Here is an 18,380-nt window from a genome sequence, read left to right as displayed (position 1 = left end):
GATTATGCCAAACGATTCAAGTAAAAGACATTTACTGAGTCTCTTAAGGATTATGATATCATTACGGGTCTCTATTGAGAGGTCCACGTTGATTTGAGAAATCATTCATTTTTAACGGTATTCGGAACAAATGATAAAGTGTTTGTTTAAATAACGTAACTTGGACACATACAATAATAAGGAATATTAACTGTTGGAATTAGATATATGAATAACCTGTGTTATGTATTTTAAAAACGTGTTTATTAAATATTGAATATATATATTTAAATATAATATTAACTTGGTCATAAAACAATCTGTTATTATATATATAATAACAAATAACGAGACGATGATTTATAGAAGTAAATGACCAAAATACTCGAAAGTTTAAGATATACTTTGAGTGGTATAGTTTAGGAATAATTTAAGACTATATTTTGACAAAAGTACGAGTCGCGAAACGTAATGTACAAGTTTTCTCAACGTACGAAGAGACACTCGAAAAACCGGAACCGGGACATAAGTCGAGTGATGACGTACGACTTATCGGAACAAAAATTATAAGTCAACTATGCATGTGAATTTAATATAATATATAATTAATTATTTAAATTAAATATATTATATATATTATATTAAATTATGTCGACAAACAAAATTACAAAAAATATGTGAGCTGGATCTGACGGCCATGCGATCGCATGGCAAATAGGCATAAAACCCATGCAATCGCATGGGCATCAAAATCAGGCCACACCTATAAAAGCTCAAGCATTTTGGTCTCTGTCTTACACACATACATATCATACTCCATATTTATATTATTATTATTATTATTATTATTATTATTATTATTATTATTATTATTATTATTATTATTATTATTATTATTATTATTATTATTATTATTATTATTAATCTTATTATTATTAATATTATTAATTAGTATTATACATAAAATACTACGACGAGGTTATGAGTGTGTCACTTTCAAAATGGTTTTAAGAGCGGGATAGAGTTAAGGAAATTATGGGTTATTGCCAAAGAGGTTATGGGTAATGTTCGGGGATATATTTATGAATCAAACCTAGTGTTTATCATCTCGTTACGTCTACGTACTTTCCTACAATATTGAATCTCAATATTAATACGTAAGTACTTATATTTTATCTATTATATATTAATAGTGTATCCATGTCTAGTACTCGAGTATATATATTTATAAATGCTTGTATGCTAAATTTCGTCGTTAAACAGTTTATAATGAATCACGAATTAAATCCATATATTACTGGTAAAAGGTATATGATATACATGTTTTTGGAAAGCTGGCGAAAAATCGATAACTTTTCATTTAGACACCGAATAGTTTCGATGAACGGATTAAAAGATATGATCAACTGAATTATGATTGACGTTAATTGAAATTGCTTTTGAATCTACAATTAAGATTTAAACAACTTGTTTACGAGATTGATAAAGTGAATTTTTAAATATTGCTAACCGAGTAAATGAATCTTTATATAAGGCACGTCTCATTTTGTTAAACTATTGTCAAAATTGACTTTTTGAAACGACTTTGGATAACTTTTGTATGTCGATCTCGAGCATTAGGATTGTGATACACTATGACCTGACCTAGCTTGATAGACATTTATTGACCAACATATGTTCTCTAGGTTGAGATCTACGATTCTTTGATATACCGAGTTTCGGTCACATTACGATGAACAACTGTATGTGCTGCTAAGGTGAGTTTCATATGATCCCTTTTACTCAATATATTTTTGGGCTGAGAATACATGCGACTGTTTATAAATACTGAAAATACTAGATTTATATGCGTGAGTTTCATTTACTCCCTTTTTAATTGCTTTTGCAATATACATTTTTGAGCTGAGAATACATGCACTTTATTTTAAACGCAATGGATACAAGTACATACTAAATTCTACACCGAGTTTGAACCGAAAATCCCTTAGCTTTGGTAACTAGTAACTGCCGGTTATAAGAACTGGTGGGCGCGAGTAGTTATATATGGATCCATAGGGCTTGATATCCCCGTCCGAGCTAGAGCGCTAGCCTTTTAACGGACGTATGCTATTTGAGAAGCGTACACGTTGGTTTGCGTGTATTATTAAGATGATTATACAAAGGGTACAAATTATATATACGTTAAGTTTAGTTACCAGGGTGCTCAATCTTGTAGAATATTATGATAAACGTTTCTGGATGAAACAACTGAAATCTTGTGATCCACTTTTATATACAGATTATGCGAAACACTAAAACTATGAACTCACCAACCTTTGTGTTGACACTTGTTAGCATGTTTATTCTCAGGTTCCCTAGAAGTCTTCCGCTGTTTGCTTATATGTGATACAAGCTATGTGCATGGAGTCTTGCATGCTTTATTCAAGAAAACGTTGCATTCACAAAACCATCATCATGTATCCATTTTGACTGCATTGTCAACGGAAGTATTATTGTAAACTATTATTTACGGTGATTGTCTATATGTAGAAATCATCAGATGTTGAAAACCTTAGAATTAAATATTCATTTATGGTATGCCTTTTCAAAAGAATGCAATGTTTACAAAACGTATCATATAGAGGTCAAATACCTCGCAATGAAATCAATGAATGACGTGTTCGTCCATATGGATTTGGAGCGATCGTCACAGTTGGTATCAGAGCATTGGTCCTAGTGAACCAGGTCTTGCATAAGTGTGTCTAACTGATAGTTGTTAGGATGCATTAGTAAGTCTGGACTTCGACTGTGTCTGCATGTCAAAAGTTTTGCTTATCATTCCTTGTCAGAAATTACCAGTCTATCATCTTAAGTCTAAACGCGTCTTATTGCATTGATTGCATAGATAGTGTATAGACAAAATTCATATCTTGGCATATCTATTACAGTAAACTTTGACTGCCATCTTCCGAAAATTTCTCCGTAATTTACGGGATTTTGGTATTATATATACATATGTAAATTATGTATTGAAGAGTACCAATCAAATTCTATAATCTATTTTATATCAAAAATCATCTCTCTAATTATACAAGATGGATCTCATATCTAGTTCAAATTCCTTAAATTCCGACAGCTATTCCGATATGGATATTCACCTGAACTCTGAAGAAAGTGTAACCGGAATGGATCAACCAATCAGCCATCACCTATTCTGGATGAATTGGGGATGGGTTCGTAGCCTACTTAATCATTGGAGACAAGAAGAAGGTGATCCCTTCCATCCACCACATTCACCTCTTGGCGAAGAACCTGAAGCACTTACCGGCGAACCTATTCGTAATACTATTTTCTCTCTCATTTCCAGAGTATCTCATCATGATTATATACTATCCCATATTATAAATCTTATTTATCCGATCGTCCGAACCACCGATCATCCCGGTATAATAGAAGAAGTCAACGAGCTTCGTGCTCGGGTAGTGACTTTGGAGAATATGGTACAAGGGTTAAGAACACCAGCAGCAGCACCCGCAGCATAACCGGTACCACCATCATCCACACCAACACGATCATTACCACCACCAACAACCACATCCGCATCACACGCCTCAACATCACAATTTGTACCTCGGATATCAACATCATACGCACCATAGGTACCAAGAAGTACCAGCAATGACAAACGATGAAGTATGGATTCATAACTTCATTGGAGAAACATTCTACGGCGATTATGTAATTTCTAAAGTTTAGAGATTATCTATTCTAGCCTTAACCCTAAATCAGATAGAGTAGAAACCCTTATCTGAATGGTGTAAGATACAAGCTAGACTTGTTTTACCAACAGCATCAACAATACCCTTAGCCTCACCAGCACAGTCAGTGCTGTCAACATCGTCAGAATCAGCAGCACCTCTAACATCACAAGCTCCGTCGGTTCAAGATAGCACCGTGGACATCATTAAGAGTCAACAACGAGTATATTGTATCAATGAGTTATGAAGTAATAACTCAATTCATCTAAAGAATTTATATGTATATCTTATATATATAAATTTTAAAACCATCATGAATCTTTTCGTACTAAGCTATTACGTGTGAATTTTAAGGGGTAGATACTACTCGGTTAATTCATATTACTAATATGCTATGATGTACATCCTTCATTAACAACTTAACCATCGTTAACTACAAATATCTGTTTCAACTCAATGAATTCCATTTCATAATGAACTTAGTGTATTAATCAATTACATGTTTGATTTTACACTTTTATCTTCGATGTACTCGAAACTTTCTAGAAAACATCATTTATATCTTATGAAGTTCAGAAGAATTCCATGAGCATCAACATCCTTCACCGAGGAATAAGAATAAATAATGAAGTATTGATTTCATTAGTGAAATACTCCGCGAAGATTATGTAATCTTTAATGTTTTAGAGATTATTCATTCAATTCAAAAATCAAATGAGCTTAATATGATATTAACTCATCAAATCTGTATTACATCTGAAGAAAATATACATACATATATTTTCATAAAGACGGTAAAAAAAAATTATTTTGTACAAAGTATTAATTGTGAAATCTTTAACGGGTAGGTAATACTCGGGAAATATATAAGTTCACAATTAATATGTTATACTGTACATTCTTCAACTTTGATTCAAAAATTATTAACTATGCTCACAGCGATATACAATCGTTTCCATACAAATTCAATTACATATTCTGATTTTGAAAAATCAGAATCCAAGCCAAGATTTAACAGAAAACATCACTCTTAGATTCTTACATCTTTCAAATGCTATACATTGACTTCAAAACTGTGCTAGAACATCACTTCTATTCATAAACCCAGAAAAAAAAAATTTGTATCGTTCAAAATTCTAGAACATCATATGTATCTTGACAATTACAATCTTCATGCAAACCCTTCAAACTTTTGAAAACACCTCGGATTGATAATCAACGATTCGGTTATGATAACTTTGAATGCTGATGAAGCAGCAAAAACTGTAAACGACCTTAACAACCAAAAGTTTGATGATAAAGAATAGTGTGTTGGCAAAGCTCAGAAAAAGAGAAGGTTTGGAACTGGAAAACGGATTGAGCAAAGTATGAAGGAGGCTGTGGATAAATCACAAAGACTAAACCTGCCTTCAAAGAATCCAAATTATTCAGTATCTGTTGAAGCCATTAACGAATACCTTGCTTCCGAATCTAAACCCTTGCGGACAATATTCTTCATCATCCTCTGATATTAGAAATTCTAAGATATCGTCGTATCTTTCATTATAAATATCCTCCATATTTTTGGAGATAATTCCATAATCATTCTTATCGAAAATCAATTTTCTCCTTACGATATCTGTGTAACATCATAAAAGAAACTATTTTAGTTTCTAAATTCTGAAACCTTTGAGTTTAAAATATGAATATTTTTGAAGCGGTGTTGGGAACTGAAGCATGAGTTAGTATAATATAATGACACTTGATCAACGTGATTATATTACAGTAAGTCATGCTGAGTTTCTAATGGAACGTGATAAAGGTTCACAGATCATACCCTCATTATAAACCATGTTACATAACTCTTTCTTTCTATTTAACCTCTAAACTATCAAGAAAATATTTTCTTAATGATTCGGTCTTTTTCGAGGTATTCTGGTAATTTGACAAGTCAGATTGTGCTATTACCGTTTTTTTTTAAAAACATTAATTATGTTCATTCCAAAATTCATACCTACGAATTCTGGACCATTATTCGCTTGATTTAAAGTCGGGAAGATAAAACAAAAGCATGAAGCTTCAAAATATCAATGGGAGTATATATAAGTAAATTGGAGAGAGTATTAACTGTGGATGTCAATAATTATGGAAAGACAGAAGCAGAGACATCGAAATATAAGGGAAGATATAAAACCCAATAACTACCCAGAAATTACAAACCGTGTATATCAATGCGTATAGCAGTATAAAGACACGGGAGAATGAAAAACAATATAACCCCAAGGTAATAGTAGAAGAAAATAACCTCCTCTGGTGGCAGATGAAAAAGAAGAATGAATGATATGATAGCCAAGAAAATATCAAGAATCAGAACTGGATGAAGCATTTTCACAAATCTTTTGTAAGTATGAAATAAGAAAGAAGATTATAGGAGTGGTGAAAATAAATGAAACGGAAGAGGTTAATTTATAGCAAAATATCAGACATAGCAATCGAGGCAGATTACGCATTTAATCAAAGGAAATCCCAATTTCCTTAAATTCCGAAGAATCAAATCTTATTTAGATAATGAAGATTTTCTATTCCTTAAATTACGAAAATCAATCGTTAATATGTCAAGAGTTAAGACGAATCTATATTCTTCATTTCACTCGTTTACGATAACTTCCCTCATACGCTTCGAGTAATTGGATTGTGTTATCCATATTATTCAACGGTGATAAAACTCTAATTATCAACTCATATACGTCATGAAAACATTTTTATTGTTAGCCATGACGACCTCACTCAAATTTCGGGACGAAATTTCTTTAACGGGTAGGTACTGTGATGACCTGAAAATTTTTGACCAAATTTAAACTTAATCTTATATGATTTCGATACGATAAGCAAAGTCTGTTAAACTGAATCTCAAAATTCTTGAACTATTCAATTACCTTTCGTTTATTCACGATGATGCACGAATAATTATATGTAAATAGATACATATACTATAACTTGAAAACATAACTAAGTGTTGGGTATATGATACTGTGCATTAATCTTATTTGATTGATTACCTGATTGATATATTTAACTACGGAGTTAAAAGATTATGCCAAACGATTCAAGTAAAAGACATTTACTGAGTCTCTTAAGGATTATGATATCATTACGGGTCTCTATTGAGAGGTCCACGTTGATTTGAGAAATCATTCATTTTTAACGGTATTCGGAACAAATGATAAAGTGTTTGTTTAAATAACGTAACTTGGACACATACAATAATAAGGAATATTAACTGTTGGAATTAGATATATGAATAACCTGTGTTATGTATTTTAAAAACGTGTTTATTAAATATTGAATATATATATTTAAATATAATATTAACTTGGTCATAAAACAATCTGTTATTATATATATAATAACAAATAACGAGACGATGATTTATAGAAGTAAATGACCAAAATACTCGAAAGTTTAAGATATACTTTGAGTGGTATAGTTTAGGAATAATTTAAGACTATATTTTGACAAAAGTACGAGTCGCGAAACGTAATGTACAAGTTTTCTCAACGTACGAAGAGACACTCGAAAAACCGGAACCGGGACATAAGTCGAGTGATGACGTACGACTTATCGGAACAAAAATTACAAGTCAACTATGCATGTGAATTTAATATAATATATAATTAATTATTTAAATTAAATATATTATATATATTATATTAAATTATGTCGACAAACAAAATTACAAAAAATATGTGAGCTGGATCTGACGGCCATGCGATCGCATGGCAAATAGGCATAAAACCCATGCAATCGCATGGGCATCGGAATCAGGCCACACCTATAAAAGCTCAAGCATTTTGGTCTCTGTCTTACACACATACATATCATACTCCATATTTATATTATTATTATTATTATTATTATTATTATTATTATTATTATTATTATTATTATTATTATTATTATTATTATTATTATTATTATTATTATTATTATTATTATTAATCTTATTATTATTAATATTATTAATTAGTATTATACATAAAATACTACGACGAGGTTATGAGTGTGTCACTTTCAAAATGGTTTTAAGAGCGGGATAGAGCTAAGGAAATTATGGGTTATTGCCAAAGAGGTTATGGGTAATGTTCGGGGATATATTTATGAATCAAACCTAGTGTTTATCATCTCGTTACGTCTACGTACTTTCCTACAATATTGAATCTCAATATTAATACGTAAGTACTTATATTTTATCTATTATATATTAATAGTGTATCCATGTCTAGTACTCGAGTATATATATTTATAAATGCTTGTATGCTAAATTTCGTCGTTAAACAGTTTATAATGAATCACGAATTAAATCCATATATTACTGGTAAAAGGTATATGATATACATGTTTTTGGAAAGCTGGCGAAAAATCGATAACTTTTCATTTAGACACCGAATAGTTTCGATGAACGGATTAAAAGATATGATCAACTGAATTATGATTGACGTTAATTGAAATTGCTTTTGAATCTACAATTAAGATTTAAACAACTTGTTTACGAGATTGATAAAGTGAATTTTTAAATATTGCTAACCGAGTAAATGAATCTTTATATAAGGCACGTCTCATTTTGTTAAACTATTGTCAAAATTGACTTTTTGAAACGACTTTGGATAACTTTTGTATGTCGATCTCGAGCATTAGGATTGTGATACACTATGACCTGACCTAGCTTGATAGACATTTATTGACCAACATATGTTTTCTAGGTTGAGATCTACGATTCTTTGATATACCGAGTTTCGGTCACATTACGATGAACAACTGTATGTGCTGCTAAGGTGAGTTTCATATGATCCCTTTTACTCAATATATTTTTGGGCTGAGAATACATGCGACTGTTTATAAATACTGAAAATACTAGATTTATATGCGTGAGTTTCATTTACTCCCTTTTTAATTGCTTTTGCAATATACATTTTTGAGCTGAGAATACATGCACTTTATTTTAAACGCAATGGATACAAGTACATACTAAATTCTACACCGAGTTTGAACCGAAAATCCCTTAGCTTTGGTAACTAGTAACTGCCGGTTATAAGAACTGGTGGGCGCGAGTAGTTATATATGGATCCATAGGGCTTGATATCCCCGTCCGAGCTAGAGCGCTAGCCTTTTAACGGACGTATGCTATTTGAGAAGCGTACACGTTGGTTTGCGTGTATTATTAAGATGATTATACAAAGGGTACAAATTATATATACGTTAAGTTTAGTTACCAGGGTGCTCAATCTTGTAGAATATTATGATAAACGTTTCTGGATGAAACAACTGAAATCTTGTGATCCACTTTTATATACAGATTATGCGAAACACTAAAACTATGAACTCACCAACCTTTGTGTTGACACTTGTTAGCATGTTTATTCTCAGGTTCCCTAGAAGTCTTCCGCTGTTTGCTTATATGTGATACAAGCTATGTGCATGGAGTCTTGCATGCTTTATTCAAGAAAACGTTGCATTCACAAAACCATCATCATGTATCCATTTTGACTGCATTGTCAACGAAAGTATTATTGTAAACTATTATTTACGGTGATTGTCTATATGTAGAAATCATCAGATGTTGAAAACCTTAGAATTAAATATTCATTTATGGTATGCCTTTTCAAAAGAATGCAATGTTTACAAAACGTATCATATAGAGGTCAAATACCTCGCAATGAAATCAATGAATGACGTGTTCGTCCATATGGATTTGGAGCGATCGTCACAGATAACGCCCAAAACGACTATGGTAACGTTAATCCCAAGGTGTACAAAATCGACTATCGTCACACCCGTAGCAACATGTGAGCGAAACACGGCTATCGCATCACTAATCATACAACATGGTCCTCACGACCCCACCATCGGCGTATAAAACAACCGATAGTTCCCACAACATGGTCCTTACGACCCCACCATTGGTGTATCAAGCAACCAATAGATCACACGACATGGTCCTTACGACCCCACCATTGGTGTATAAAACAACATGGTCCTTACGACCCCACCATCGGTGTATAAAACAACCGACAGATCACACAACATGAAGGCTGGCCGAAAACACACGCGCCTTAGTGAATCCGAACTACACGCGACTCACTACCTTCACCACAACAACAATCGGGATTGGCCGAACTACACGCGCCATAGTGAATCCGAACTACACGAGAGCCACTATCCCAGAGGAATGACCAAACTACACGAGTCATTTGTGAATCCGAACTACACGAGACTCACTCCTCGATACAATGACCGAAACCACACGAGTCATTTGTGAATCCGAACTACACGAGATTCACTTCCACGATAAGATGACCGAACTACACGCGTCATCGTGAATCCGAAAACACACGCGATCCACAATCTCAACACAGGAATGGTACTCGCATTTCCCACCGGTACTCACATTTCCCGATAATGTTACACCATACCAACATAACACTACTCCCTTGATGAAGTCAGCGGACCCCGAAGGTCATGCCTCACCAATCTCAACACCGGATGAAGTCAGCGGACCCCGAAAGTCATGCTTCACCGATATAACACTACGCTCATGATGAAGTCAGCGGACCCTGAAGGTCATGCTTCACCAATCAACAATCCCATGATGAAGTCAGCGGACCCTGAAGGTTATGCTTCATCAATCAACGCCCTTTTGGCCTCGAACGACGAGTAGCGTAACATCGCGCTCTGCTACGCCATAGTGGATCCTAACGGATACTACTAACCATTCACACAATCGAGCAAGAACCGCCTATATCAAACATAGGTACCCAACAATATTTCTCTAAAAGAGAATCCGATACGCACATCCCTTAACCGAGGGATTTCACCTTGCTCGCTCAACACGTCCATTATCTCTCGACGAGATTTACCACATTACCACTTCGGTGATAATTTAACCCAAACCATAAGTACAATTTAACCAAAATTGTACTCTACCACAAATCGACCAAAACTAGGTCCCAACACAATTTTCGGATCTTACTAAAACGTCATCCGAAATCTCACACTAGAACTTCCTCGGGCGGGAGTGTAGCTCCCCCACTTGGAACTACATCTCATAACCGCATCTCGTACAACCGTACCATGCTACCAAAGGTAGACTTTACCAACAATTGGGTTCACACGACCCATCACCACATCTTGCTCCAACCGTGAGCACACGAAGGATTTAAATCAATCCTCAAACACTTCGAACGAAAAGTGTACTACAATTACATAAACCATACCCTCGCAATCATTCAATTGCTTTAGTTTGTCAAATTTCACCCGATCACTCACGTACCTGAGGGTTTCACTTCGGTACCCTGAATACAATGTATAACGACCCTCATTTTTTCATCTATATTTTCTTCCGTATAATTTAAAATGCCCGGAAAAAAAAAAGATTAAGTATTAATGAATGGCCGTTATATATATATACGAAACTAACAAACGTTAAACGGATAAATATTATTCAACAAAGTACATCTATAAGTTTATATTATATAACGAAACCTAAACTTATCAAGTAATTTATATAATGTATACTTAAAATAAATAAGTTTACAACATATAAATTCATATCAAGTAACATAAGTTTATTAGTTAAATTTATAAACTTTATACTTGACAAAGTTATATATACATATATATTTATATATAACTAAAAAGTATATACATATTTATAAGATGTAAAGTTTATGTAAATATGTTACCACTTACAAAAACTAATCTATACAATGATATCTTTTATAAAAATGAAGGTTATAGTCATTGTAAAAATATATATATATATATATATATATATATATATATATATATATATATGTATATATATATATATATATATATGTATATATATATATATATATATATATAAGTTACTGTAGCGCCGAATAGTAAACAAAAAAAAATTTAATACTTTTTGCTTTTTATTTTTTTAATTTTATTCTAGATCTAGCTTTATAAAAACACTTTTCTTTATTTAATACAAATTATGGGCTGATACAATTATTAATATTTTTATTTTTCTTTTCTTTTTCTTTTAATTTCTTTTATACATTTTTTTTATACCAAGTTTTCACCTATAAATACTAGCCATTTCTTTCAAAATCCTTTACACCTCAAAAATTAATTCTCACTTGAAGATCATACTCTCAAACCTCTGCAAAAATTATTTTTGTAAGTTCTCTATATTAGTTTTATAGTTTTTATTTAGTTTTTATCATATTTTTGTGCTAGTTTTATGTTAAATACCAAATAAATACGAAATTAATTATAATAAATAATGTAAATACATGATAATTAGTGTTAAGTATCCTAATGACTATAAAAATTATTTTTATGAATTATACATTCGAATTTATATTTATTAAAAATCAAAAACTGACTTTTTTTATATTCGGTATATATAGATAATGAAGAAATAAATAGTAAAAAATTTTATATATTATGTTTTATAATTTTTTCTTGTTCCTTAGGTCATAAAAGTAATTATAAAAATTTATTTTTGATTTATTTGTCATTTTAAATAATTAATTTGTATTTTCTTCTACTTTTGCTACAGTACCGGAAAATCTGTTTTAAAAAGAAAAATAGAATTTAATGATATAACATGTTTATGACTATAATAATCAATGGAAATTACTTAGGAACTAATAAGAAAGTTATAAAAATTATTTTTAGAATTAATAATTATATATTTCTATTTAATTCCGAATTTAAACTAAAAACAATACAAAAGTTGAATTAAATAGTTAAACTATTAATATAAATGTACAAATAATTTTTCTAAGCTTAATACACTATATTAGGCATACGAAAATTTTAGATGAATTAATTTAGTTGATATAATAATTATTACTTTATAAACTTTGATTTATCTTGAACCGAAAAAGAAATTAGAAATAAATACTTTTACACCATAACAAAAATTTATAAATTTTTCTTAAGTTTATTTTGGTCAGTAGAACCTAAGAAAAATATAAAATGTGCTGTTAAACTTGTTTATCTATTTATTTGTATTTTAGCTATAAAAAAATTTTAATATTTAATACATAAAACTTAATATTTATGTATAGAAAATTTTTATAATGTTTTATACATGTCACTTACTGTTATGAAATCAATAAAACACTTGTTAGCATTTTTAGATAATTATTGGTACTTATATTGACATAAAACTTAAAATTAAACTATACATATTTTAACATATATATATATATATATATATATATATATATATATATATATATATATATATATATATATATATATATATATATATATATATATATATATACATATATATATATACATATTAACTTGATATTAATACATACCCATTCATAAAACATAATTTCTATGTATAACACTTGTTTACCTACTTAAATATATCCTACTTATTATTAGGATTTAAAAACCAAGCAATCTTAATAACGATAATACAATCGAACTTAAGTATATTGTATAAAGTATTTAAAGTGTTGTATTCCTATACGCACCTAAAAACGTATTGGAACGGTATATTAGATGGGTATAGATCTTGATCTTTCTCGAGTGGATGGACGCTCGAAAGTCTAGGCGGAGAGTTTGGATTACCGAGTTAAAGGATCCTGTGGCTCAGAAACCTATGACCTGAAAAGGCCATTTTAAATTGAAAGTGTTAGATTGGAAGCTTGTCTAGTATGAAAAGCCTTTCCAAAACGATAAACCTTCTTTAAACTTACTATAAAAGAAAATACTTACACTTATCATAATACGGGCAAAACATCTAAACTATTCTCAACTTATTCTTAGGTTGACTTATTCCGTGCTTCGATCATCCATACTTCCTCTTTAAGGATTACTTTATCTCATCGAATTACTAAGGTGACTTTCATAGCCCCACTCTTATTGCTATAGCACTTTTTATACTTACTGGGGTGAGACACATGCTGCTTTTATACTTTAAACAACTTAGACACAAGTACGAACTTAAACTGTGCTATGACTAGCTTATGCTACTAAGACCCCACAGTGATATTTTTTAATTGCTTTCAGGATAAGGCATTCTTAATTATTGGGGGTAGGCCTATCGGGAGTAACGTCCCCGATACATTTGACCGCGATGTCTTTGTATTACTTAATAATGATTTAAACATGGTGATAAGGTACTGTCAACTTATCATCGGGGCAACAAAACAAACGTTTAGTCTAAAATATCACGAATCAGTACTACTTTTGGATCTGCGTGATCTACTTTTATAACAAATCTTGTGGTCTAAGAACAAACGGTCACTCATATTTGTTAAACCTATGAATTTCACTCAACCTTTTTGGTTGACACTTTTAGCATATTTGTCTCAGGTACTGAATGATCAGGACCTCTATATCTACTGCTTACGTGATGACTTACTTGGCTAGGATCAAGACTTATCGCATATTTACTTTTCTGTATTTGAACAATTTATAATTCTTGTAACGACATTATTAATCCTTCCGCTGCAAATTTGGTTTTATTCATATAGTATTTGTTCTCATTTTATAATATATTGGTATGTATTATGATATTGAATCACATTTCGCCCAGGCCCTAACTGGGGGTGTGACACAATGTAACCGCAACACAATCGGAGTCGAACACTACGCTAGTAGGTATAAAAGAGGCACCTAATGTCGCGTCGCGTAGACTCCTTTACCAACATACATCGAGATCCAAAACACTTGATTTCAAGGGTTTCATCCCACCCGCCGAACCTTATGGTTCATCAACTTCAACATGAGAGCGAACACGCTCTAACATCCGAACACCAAAACTCATTTCCCTGGCTTGGTAGAAACATTTCTCAAATACTAAGGAATGCTTGGTTGCACCAAGTCTTACGCCCTTCGCCCGACAATCAAACGTCACCATAGGGTACTTCCATTAGGAATGTCACCCATAACAACAATATGAACAACACAAGGCATTTAATCAACTCAAATTCAAACGGCACTTAATAAATAATCAAAGGGCATATTTATTAAAACGAAACGTACCTTAACGTCTCCTTGCCGCACCCGTCCCCGCTAACTTGGGACATTCCGACTTACGATGTCCTTCTTCTTGGCAATTGAAACACACCATACCATTACCCTTTGGTACCGAACATTCCCACGACTTGTGACCCCTCATGCCACAATTGTAACATCTAGATGCACTAGAATCCGGTATACCCGTCCTTGTACCATCCGTGCTCACACTCGGACCCTTAGTCCTCTTACTCGGAGTACCATACGAAACAACCCTTCTCTCACTTGAAGGTTCACCAATCTTTGATCGCGTATACGACTCGAAACCTCTAGCCACGGCGAATAATTCCGCAAACGATTTCGCGTGACCCCGGCTAATCTTATTCTTCAATTCATCATTCAAGGTTCGATAGAAATCTTGCATCAACAAATTATCATTCCCCAAATACTCCGGGAAAAAACAAGCCTTCGCCATAAAGGTCGTCTTGAGAGTATTCAAATCCATAGAACCCTGATGCAAATTTCGCAACTCATTACGCATTTCTGACAAATCGGCTGAAGTTCGGAACTCCTCGAAGAATTCCTTCTTAAACTCGTCCCATGATAACGCCATAAACAGTTCACCACCGACAAGATCAATCTTACCATCCAACCAATCCTTTGCCCTACCCCGCAACAAACTCGTAGCGAGTCTCGTCTTTTTCTCGGGAGGGCAATCAATAGTACGAAAACACCCTTCGACATCCGAGATCCAAGTTGTGCTTATCAAAGGATCCGGTTCCCCGTCATACATTGGGGGTTTAGTCCTCATGAAGCTCTTAAGACAACGCTCCATTTCACTACTACCCCGAAATTCGGAATACTTTCTATCCATTTCTTCTCGAAACGCACTCATTTGCTCCGCAACGGCGGCCACAACTCTAGCGTTAAACTCCACGTCGTTCATCTCGATCCCGTTTCCCGTCGCCATTCTAAGGAATGCAAAAGCGATTAGATCACGAACGTATAAAGTTATACACACAACACCGCCCCATCTTGCTAAACACTCGTCGTACATCGCTTGTTAGACACGATTTGCACCCGTAATAAGGTTTGCAAGTCCTTATTACGCACACACGCCGCATCAACTCGTTAGTACAACGACCGCTTCGATCGATGATATAAACAAACACAAACAAAATTCTACGCGATATTAACACGCGCGAGAATTACACCACAACACAATAATATATTAATAATATCCGCATTACTAATATAAACGTTAGTCCACCTACAAACAAGGCACTAACTATAACCCATTCCGACCCGTAATCCTACAAGTCCCGCAATAAATTAAGCACACACAAAAGTCTAAGTCTAGGCACCTATCTCAAGTCACCTAAATCCCTTAGACCATGCTCTGATACCACTTGTAACAACCCAACCCGTTAACCAACCAAAAACGCGGAAATAAAAAAAAAATTAAAACTGAACAGAGCTGTCCAGATGGGGTGCGCGGCGCGCACAGGGCCTGGCAGCCCGCTGTCCACTTTTTCCAATTTTCGCAAAAAGATCTCTTGCTTCCCGACACTTTTAGACCAAACGCTCTTCACAACAATTTACATTAGTTAAAACTAACACGTTCCAATAATAAAATGAGTTTTACGAGATCGGGCCCACATCGGCCGTTTTACGACTTTCGTACAAAATACAAGTTTTCGACCACATGATTTTTAACACAAAATAAAGACCGAGCATGGCGATTGGGGATACGCTACCCAATCCTAATCAATCCAAAAGCAAGATCTTCTAAAGCAACTATGCGAGCCCACTAGTTCCCACTTACCCGAGCCACCGCATCCATGCAATCTATAAAAATGTAAACAACGAGAGGGTAAGCTAACGCTTAGTGAGTGAAAATATACTACATACATATATATGCATAAAATGGACACGCCACAAATATTCAAATACCGCATACCGGAGCATCCATGCAATAAGGCAAGCTAATCTAAGCATATCGTACGATCACTAAGCAACAAGCTAAATATGCATCAACAAACATAAGTTCACCAACGACGATGTGAACAACGCCAAGAAGCTACACCCGGAGGGTTAGCTACATCACGACAATAAAACAATATATATATATATATAACAATATATAAACGAATAAGGTTAACCCCTTAACCCATTACCGAATACCAAACACCACAATGAAGATTGGCCGAACAACACGAGCCTTAGTAATCCGAAACCACACGAGATTACTATCTTTAACAAGACAACATCGAGGTTGGCCGAACTATACGAGCCTTAGTAATCCGAAACCACACGAGATTACTACCTCAATAAGATGACCGAACTACACCAGTCATCGTGAATCTGAACTACACGCGATTCACTTCTTCAATAACAAAACCCACAGTCACGGGATTATAAAGTCCACCACATCGGGGTTATCCAAAACCACATCACAATACATGTGATAACGTACACACAAGTGTACGCCTCACCATAAGGAGGTCAACCAAAACGCACAACCGTTCCAATTGGACCTATACACAAATCCATCAAAACCACCTATATGTGAAGTGAGCTCTATAACCGAGAACCACTTCACCCGACCCGCACCCATCCTACACATACATATGCACATAGGATATTAACACTCACCTTGTCACCTTGATGAATGCAACCGAGTAATTCCGCAACACGTCAATGGAAAGTACCTAATCCATTATCACAAATACAATAACACACTTAGAGTGGATTTACAAACCAACTCAATTCGACACTTAATGCAAATTCGACCAATTGCACTTACAAACACCAAACGCGTCCAAACTAACCACTAATCACAAGTGAAAATGGCCCTAATAAGCCAAATGAACCCAAACTTAAGTGTTTAACACTTATCAATCTCAAAATCACCCAAAAACCCTAATTTTGACTCAATTCCAAAATCAGTCTTTCAAACACACCAAAAAGGGTTCCAATACTTCCATAATCACTAAACCTAGTGATTAAACCCAATTACAAGTCATAAACAAGACCGATTTGTTCACCAACCCAAAATCCACCAACAATAACAATAAACCCGATTACTAGCATCAACAAACTCACTTCAAGAGTTTTAAATGGGTTTCTTAACAATTTAAGTTCAAACCCTAACTTTGAATATCAAATCAAACAATGAAATTCGGAGTTAGAACTTACCACAACAACCAAAACGTAGCTAGGAACGAGGTGAACAAATTTAACACTTGAGCTTTTGATCAAACCAAGCTTCTTCTTCACCAAAACCCCAATTCCCTCTCTAGAACTTTCTCTCTCTCTAGATATTTGAGAGTGTTTGTGGATGTGAAATATGATCCAAAAGTGAATACAAACCAGCTGATATGGCCTGAGATCCGGCCTCATGTGAAAAGACCAAAATGCCCTTCATTAAACTCAAAATAGAAAAAGACAGAATTCTGTCGCTGGGCTAGTGCGCGGCGCGCTCACCAAAGGGTGCGCGGCGCGCACACTTTTCTGGGCAGAATCTGAGCCTTTTGATTTATACCACGCTTCACCCATTATACGCACATCATTTATACTCTAAGTATACTAAATATTAGGGTCTTACAGTAGGATCATGTAAACAGGATTAAACGATCTTAGATTCAATAACGAGTGCGAAAAATCTCG

Source organism: Rutidosis leptorrhynchoides, chromosome 4, assembly GCF_046630445.1.
Source record: "Rutidosis leptorrhynchoides isolate AG116_Rl617_1_P2 chromosome 4, CSIRO_AGI_Rlap_v1, whole genome shotgun sequence".
NCBI lineage: Eukaryota > Viridiplantae > Streptophyta > Magnoliopsida > Asterales > Asteraceae > Rutidosis > Rutidosis leptorrhynchoides.
Note: the sequence above shows the minus strand (reverse complement) of the source record.